The sequence below is a fragment of the Vicugna pacos genome, chromosome 20 (genome assembly GCF_048564905.1).
Source record: "Vicugna pacos chromosome 20, VicPac4, whole genome shotgun sequence".
Lineage (NCBI taxonomy): Eukaryota > Metazoa > Chordata > Mammalia > Artiodactyla > Camelidae > Vicugna > Vicugna pacos.
The window spans coordinates 17,256,338-17,264,707 of NC_133006.1; the positions used below are offsets into that span (position 1 = coordinate 17,256,338).

Below are 8,370 nucleotides of genomic sequence, written 5' to 3' on the forward strand. Positions count from 1 at the left end.
TTTCCTTTCACTCCTTCAGAACTGATCAGACTTTTGGAGTGGTCTGGTTTTAGTTAAAATACAAGCTGCTTTAACTGAGAGACCAAATAATAATAATGGCTCAAACAACACAGAAGTTTATTCTCCCATGTAGGAGTCTCAGTAAGCAGTCTAGGACTAACAAGGCAGCTCTGTAAGAGAGATAGACTTTGAATACACAAACATTGAAACTCCAGGACTTCTCAATGTTTAGAAAAAAGGAAGAAATGTTTGAAATAGGCACCCTCTTGGACTCTAAAATACATGATTTGCTCACAGCATTTTATTTACTTATAAAACAAGTACTTGCGAGGTGGCACACTGTTCTGGGTTCAGGGAATGCTGCCTGGAGTCAGGTAGACATTCCTTGACCTTGCATCAGTTCGTCCTTCTGGGGAGCCCTTGAATGGACTTAAGTGGCTGGGAGGGTTAGCACTCTTTTCAAAATGTCACTCAGGTTTGAATGAGGAGAAAGATTAAAAGGGGGCACAACAAGACTTTGCAAAGCTTTGGGCAAGGCACAGTTGTTCCAGGTAGCTTCTTTGCTTCTCCTGATGCACTCTCAGGCCTGGGCTTCTATCAGTGGTCCTGGTCTGTGCCCTGGGAAACAGACCTGGGCTTCCATCAATGGGCTTCCATCTCCTCTGGCTTCCATTTGGGTTTGGTCAAGAAGGAGCACTGGCAGGAGATAGGGGGAGGAAGGAGAGTGTGGTGGGGGTATTTATCCCTTGTCCCAGTTGATGCAGGCAGGCTGTGTCCCTTGTTTCTTTATTGTAAAGCCATATCTCAGGACCACAGTTTTGTAAATTGTCCCCTTGTTAATCTCCCAACAAATTACCCAAGTTGAGTGTGACATCGTGTTCTGCCAGGATATGACTGACAGTGATGGCGGCTTGCACTAAAGTGCCGACTGTGGACTTGGAGAGAAGTGGATGGATTTAAGGGATATATGGGGAGTGGTGCTTGTTACTTCTGCTCCTCAATTGGCTTCTACTGTCATTTAATCTTTTTATAAACAGCAGAACTTGGTTCCTTTGTCAGTTTGGTCCTCTAGGAAACAGATGCCAAGATAGAAGCACAAGAGACTTCTTGGGACAAACTCTTGTGAAAGATAAGGGGAAACAGGAGAGGGAGCAAGAGCATATAGGGGAGCCTTCAGGCTGTGATGCAGGTGTGACCCCTGAGAAAGGGGAGGGGAAGGAAGGACATGGGTAGGAAGGTCCCAGACTGGAATACAGCTCTGGGAAACTCTTGGCCAGGCTTTGTGGAGCCCTTAAGCCCCCCTGTGAAAGAAGTCCCACACTGGGCAGAAATGGCCCAGGTCCAGTACCCTCACCATGCTCTGTCATGTGCTGAAAGCAGCCTGGGGAAGACTGTGGCCTCTGCATGAACCTTCTCTTAGATTCCAAAGGGTGATTCTTGCAGCAGGTTCTAGAACTCAAAAGGAGATTTGAGCGGCCCCACCAAGACTGCCACAGTTATCCAACTAGACATACGCTCCTTGGGGGACTGAAACAGTACTGGACGCTCAGTAAGCCCTGGAATGAACTCAGGAATGATGCCCCCTGTATACGTATGGGCAGATTTAAGCAAGGGCATGTTCTGTAAAAACCAGCTTGTGGAAGTGGGACTTTCAGGCCTGAGTTTCATTTAAAAACCCTGCCACAACTAGATTGAAGCTGGCTGAAGCTGTTTTAATTCTCCCGAGACCCTAGCACCAGCTTATAAGGACATCTTCAAGGGCTGAGGGTAACCCTCTGGAGAGCAGACCTTGTATTTCCCAAAGAAGGACAGTCATGTACATTTTCCTTGGTGGCAGTGGAGATCAGACAATCCTAGGCTTAAATTTCAGTTCTGCTACTGACTAAGGGCTGTGAGCCCTTAGGCAAAACGAACCTCTCCACTTCCTCATTATACCAATACTTAATTGAGCACCTACTGTATGTCAGACCGTAGTTCATTCCAGGAGTGTTATATATGCTATGGGCTGAATATTTGTGTCCCACCAAAATCCATATGTTGAAGCCTAATCTCCAGAGTGTTGGTGTTTGGATGTGGAGCCTTTGGGCAATGATTAGGTCATGAGAGTGGAGCCCTCATGACTGGGATTAGTGCCCTTTTCACAAAGGTGCAGATGGATCCTCACTTCTTCCACCATGTGAGGACACAGTGAAAAGGCAGCTGCCTAGGGACCAGAAAGCAGGCTCTCACCAGATAACGAATCTTCCTGATCTTGGATTTTCCAGCCTTTAGAACTGTGGAGAAATAAATTTCTGTTGTTGTAAGGTATAATTGATGGTTATTTGTTACAGTAGCCTGAACAGACCAAGACACACATTTTATATAGTTAACCCTCATCTTATAGATGAGGAAGCAGGCTCAGAGAGGGTTAGTGACTTGCCAAAAGTCACACAGGACAAAAAGGGTGGGATCAGGAATCAGACCTAAGTCTGTTTGATGACAAAGCCCATTCTCCATACTCCCCATTGTCTCCAGATAATTCAACAGCAGAACATCCGAATCTAAGACTGCGTGCCTCTGTGTGGGTACCCACTATCACTCTCCTAACCTGTGGACTGAAGGTTTTCTCTCTTCATCTTTAAAAGTGTTCCAGGCACATGGTGGGGACACAGTGAATGCTGCTCCCCTGTCCTTTGCTTGCTGCTTTCCACTCCTCCTCTCCCTGTTCCACTTACCTACTTGCAAAAATCTTCATTTCTTTTCCCCCTCATCCTGCCAGTTTCCCTAACTCCCTCAGCTCCTCCAATTTCTCCTGTCTCCTCCCCCCACACACCCTCTCCTGGCTCCTCCTCTGCCCTCTGCCTTGCTGGGCAGTGCTCTTCAGACATCTCATTAAAGTAATTGTTGACCTGAATTCCTATGCTAGTGCATCTATAATTATTCACCACAGGAAACTCTGGGGGGATTCAAAACAGAACCTTAATCTCTTCCACATAATTCAAAAGCAACTCCCAAGAAAGCAGTTTAATAGTCCGTCTCAATGAACAGAATGGTGCTCGGCCATCTGTGGGAGACGTTCCCAACCCACCACTGCCCACCTCCCTGGTCTCTGTGCTGAGACATCAAAGGTCCCTTCAAAACGAGTAAGGCTTTGGGGTTTAATTGAATTAATTAACTGGATGTGAAGATAGCTGGTGAATTTTGTGAAAAAGGTTCCCTTGTCCTTTCCCTCTCTCCTCTGAGCTGGAGGACCCCATCAGGCCTTGGAAACTCAGTTTGTCTCCACCCCAGTGTAGAGGTCAGATCTGTTCACCAGCCCAGGGCTGTGTGTGATTGTGGATGTTGTACTGTGTTATCAGCAAGGCCTGAGACACCCCCCACCCCTATTTCTCTGCGTCTACTTTCTTTGTACCAATCTCAAGTCCTTTTCCCTCTCCCTCTTCCCTGAAATGCCCACCACAAGGAGGCTTCCCTTCGTGGATGCTGGGGGCTAGGATTGCCCCATCCTCAGAATGAGTTCCTGTGTGGGTGCCAGCCACCCCATGGGCAAAGGACTTTTTCTGGGGCCCACTTGGAAGAGGACTTGGCTGGGTAACCTCTTGGGCATGTCTCCCAACCCTGGGGCTCGATGCTACTTCACTATTGCTTTTCTAAAACCCCATCTGTCCTTCCAGTGAGATTAGCTCACGTATAGTCTACAACAGTGCTTCTCGAACTTGAGCAGGCACCAAGATCTCCTGGAATTCTCTTTAAAACAAGTTTCTGATTCTGAGGGAGGGCCCAAGAATTTGCATTTCTGAAAAGCTCCCTGGTGGTGATGATGCTGTTGGATACAAGGTCTTTGACCTTGTCATTCAAAGACTGTTCGCAGTATCAGCAGCATGAACGTCACCTGGGAATGTTTGAAAATGCAGACTCTCAGACCCCAGCCCAGGCCTACTGAATCAGGACCTACATTTTAACAAGGTCCCCAGGGGATCTGTGTGCAGAGTGATGTGGGAGAAGCACTGGTTTCAAGGAGTGCTCTCAAGGGTCCAGGTAAGCGTGGAGTTGGGAGCAGGTGGAGAGGGATGACTGTCCCCATCCTGCCAGGCATATGATGAGAAACCACTGTCTTCAGAACCGCCTCACCCCCCAGCCCCCTCACACACACTTATACCCCCTACAGCCACCACCAGTGAAAACTACTGTATTGCTCATCTGCCAAGGCCCCAGCTCAGGGATGGGTATTTTCCCAGGATGTTTCATAAGGGGAGAAGACTCTGGTTTTAGGCTTACTGTTAGCACTTCTGTTCCTCCTCAGATACCCACCTGCCATGGCTGCCCTAGTCCCATAGTCACTTGTCAGTTCCTCCTTGGGGAGGGAATTAGGCAGCCATTATGCCCCTTTCACTTCCAGAAAGTAATCAGAGACCAATAAGATTATTTTGTCTTATTGTCATTATACAATGACAGCCCTCATGATGAAAAGTCATTATACATCACAGACAAAATTAATCTTTTATAATTTATATTATTTCTCTGCAAATGGATGGGGAGCCATCTTCTCCAATAACAAGACTATGAACACATCATCACTGTCCCCACCCTGAGCCTCACAAGTCCCTCGTGTGCTCAGAGCTCTGACTCTAACAGGAGTATGTGGACCAAGTGGAGAAGGGCATGGGTGTCCCCACAGTGGGTTAGGAGCCATGCAACACCCCCATAGCTTTGCAGCAATTCTCAACACGCATCTGTTGCCTAGGCTTTGGTCTCCCTCTGTGTTGAATTTACTTTTTTCCCAGTTAGAACAAGGGTATGATACATAGTTCAATAAGGTTTAGCTGTTATGATTTAGCCAATAATATTATATGGAAAATAATAATAATAACTTAGTACTTACAATGCACCAGTCACAATTCTAAGTGTCTTCCATGTATTAGCTGATTTAAACCTCACAATAATCCTGGGAGGTGAGTAATATTATCATTATAATCATCCCCATTTTACCTATAAAGAAACTGAAGCCTAAAGAGATCACATAACTTGTACAAAGTCACATAAGTTCACAGGCTAGTAAGCCATAGATCCAGGATATGAACTGTGGACAAAAATAATCAATAAACGGGGGGAGGGAAATAGCTCAGTGGTGGAGTGCATGCTGAGCGTGCACGAGGTCTTGGGTTCAATCCCCAGTACCACCATTAAATAAATAATCAATAAACAATAATAAGAATAGAAAAGAGTTTTACTTGAGACAGGCTGAGGACTAGCCCGGAAGCCTACTTTTCAGATTCCTTTGAGGTGCTGCTCCTCCATGAGAAGCATGGCTTCTAGCATAGTTTTACATCTTGCTAGAACAAAGAAACATTAACAAATCAGGGATACATTTCTTCAAGGTTTAAAAAAAAAAAAAAGAACAGACCAGCATGTACATAGAGGGTCAGTATGGCCTTGGCACCTGGGAAGGGAGTCTTATCATCAAGGGAGGAGCAGCATTAGCATCCCAGGAAGAGAGACAGTTAATCTTTATTTGGAACATGGGCATTCTTTACTTCCGATCAGTGTGCCCTTTTCTTTAATAATTAAAGCAGATGTACACTGTATGTTTGATAGGCCACAAATAAGCTATTTTAGTTAGCATAAAATCCAAACTAACTTGTGTATAAGCCAGAGTAACTTCCCATCATCTCAATATGTGAAAATGTTTTTTTATCAGAACCCAGAATGTGCATGTTTAATGACCACACTATACCACCTCCCAAATTCTCAAAGTATATTCATAGCTGTGTCAGGTAGGACTTGAACTCAAAAACTGTGGATAAGGGAGAGGAGACCTAATTCTTGCCCTGAAGTCTCTTCCCTTTCTCACTCTGGTAATTTTTGCTCTGCCTGATCTTTCAGGCCAGCTTTATAAAGTTGGAACTGTTTCTAGAGCCCAAGGAAGTCCAGAACTTTCTCTCATGTCCCCCTAGACCCAACTTGAAGGCTATAGAGAAAACATTGAAGGAGGCAGAATGTGCCTGATTTCTTTGCAGCCATTTCCTCTTTTTCCTTCTTTCAATAATTCATTTAAGAATGTACCACATTCTTGGCACAGATTTGAGTCATTCTCACCCTTGCAGTGATGTAGGCAAGTGTGACAGGAACTGGATACAGGTAAATACATAGAGTATGTGTGTGAAGGAAAAGCCCAGCTGGGCTAACTAGCTAAGTCATAAATCTAAGTGTGGTAAGTGTCGGTTTACTGATCTAAGTTCTGCTGGGCTAACTCGTAAATCTGAAGTTTAGTGTCAGTTTACTGGGCTAACAAGCTAACTCGTAAATCCAAGCTCAACAAGTGTCAGTAACGTGATCTGTTCCAAATTGATAAGCTCCAGTGTACTGATTCCTTGCTTTTTGTTGTTTGAGCCTTATTGGCTAATAGCCCCATACTTGTAATTAACCCTATAAAACCTCATGTGCACGTCTTGGAGGTGCTCAGAGCTTCGGAGCAGAAGCCCCTCTGAGCCCGCTGGCGTAATAAATCTGAGTACTCCAACCCTCCAAGTGGTGCTTGTTTCTTGCCTGGCCTGTCATTGCCATAACATGTGTTCTATGCAGGTGCAAGTGAGTCGATGATAAAGCAAAGCAAAGAGCAGTTTATTAATCAGGGTGTGAGGTCCTTCAGGGAGAAGACCAGATGTTGGCCATCTCAGTTCCCTAACCACCTCAGAAAGTGCATGACAAACACTTGGTGAGCAGGTGGAATCGAACTGAGAGATCAGAGAAGGTGCCACAAAGCTTTAGCATCTCACCTGGGTCTCAAATAATGGATAGAACTGTGATTTGTGACAGAAAATGAGGAAAAGGACTGACTGGGGAACAGCAGGAGTAAAGACAAAAAATTAGAAAAATGAAGGATCTATTAAAAGAAGGGGGGAATTGACAGTTATTTTGATTAGGGAACTAGTAGATGTTTACAGTATCAGCTTTCAAATATACCTAGAGAAAAAGAATTAACCACTGAGTTTAACATTTTTCCTTTCTTGAAGTTTTTTTGATCCCAGGGTGGCTATCTTATATCAAGTTCATTTGCCACAGGTCTGGTGCACAGAAAGCCACCTTCTTGCCAAAAGTCGTGTGTGTTCCCACCATCTTCTGGCTGCCCTCAAGCTTTTTCATTCCACACCCCAGTCCCTCTTGTCAGAAGGCTCCTGCCCTACCCATCACCTCACCCAGGTCCATAAGGGGAAAGCAGCTAAACTCATAATCTGATTCCAGTGAATTGACTTATACAGAATGCTTCCCACCTGTGGCTCATTCTCTGAAGGGGCATTGTTGTTGTGAAAATCAGCACTACGCAGCCCCCTCTTAAACTGTGTTTTTCTTTCTTTCCCAGAAACAATGCTTATTTAGGGCAGCTGCTGGAGAAACTCAAACCCAAAGGAGTTACGAATAGGGAATATTGGGATAACCGTAACAAGTTAACAGAAACTGTTTCTTAGAAGGGAAGTTTTGAATACTGCCAACTTCCTTAAAATTCTAGGGTTGCTTATAGAAACCACAGATTCCCAAACCCTCATCCAAGACCGTCTCAATCATAATTTCCAGGGAAGAGCCCTGATTTATAAGTCCTTTGGGTGACTATTAACAATAGAGAAGTTGAGTGAACGCAGAAAATAATTACGTATTCTGCCTGTGAAGACTGGCTCTCGTTTCCTAATCAAGATGGATGCTGCGAGTGCTCCCCACCCCCACCCCTGGCAAGGACTGCGTGCAGCCTGCCATTAAAACGTCTTGCTTTCACTCCAGATGGTGACTACAGACAGGAAATGAGTGGAGGGGGTGGGAGCTAGTTGCTGATTGAGAGGGAGGCAGCCAATGGGAAACAGGGGAGCAGCTGCCTACCCACAGTGCTCCAGGGTGGGGTGGGACTAGTCTCCGCGGCCTATAAAATCCACATTCAGGCTTGATTGGGACAGTTGTGGTTGTGGAAGCTGGTGGGGTGGTCGGGTCCGTGATGGTTTCCCAGAATTGAATTGGGGAAACTGGGAAAAGCCTGGAGGGTGGGCTATAAAGCTTCTTTTTCTTAAAAACAAAAAACAAAGAACATTTTCTTCTGAAAGACAAAGTTCTGGGAAGGGGGTGCGGGGGCTGTCTCCAAGCGCCTGTCTCTTGGCACTCTTACTGTGCGGGTTTTTTTTTCTGTTCTCTTTACAGTTAGTCCTGGGGGCCTAAGAATACAGGCTTCTGCTCTTTTTTCCCCAGGGGACTTCTGCCTGCTTCCTTAGTCTGAAAAAGCCTTTCTTCATGGGTATACTTTTCTCAGCTGGAGAAAAAGCCTTAAAAACCTCTTGGTAGTTAAGACGAAGCTGCAGTTTCTTCCTTGTTTGTGAAAGCTATCCTTTCTCCCAGGAATGACCTTTCTGG

General features: G+C 45.3%; 1 long non-coding RNA gene across 2 annotated transcripts; it reads right to left on the reverse strand.

Moving 5' to 3' along the window:
* Window positions 1-279: 279 nt before the first annotated feature.
* On the reverse strand, window positions 280-7,726 carry LOC140687595 (uncharacterized). Of its 2 annotated transcripts, XR_012061989.1 has the most exons (5): window positions 7,628-7,726; window positions 5,211-5,312; window positions 2,230-2,273; window positions 1,355-1,449; window positions 280-696 (listed from the first exon to the last, which is right to left on the reverse strand). It is a non-coding gene; the product is annotated as an uncharacterized lncRNA (long non-coding RNA). The 2 variants fall into 2 exon arrangements; XR_012061990.1 differs by lacking the exon at window positions 5,211-5,312.
* Window positions 7,727-8,370: the final 644 nt, after the last annotated feature.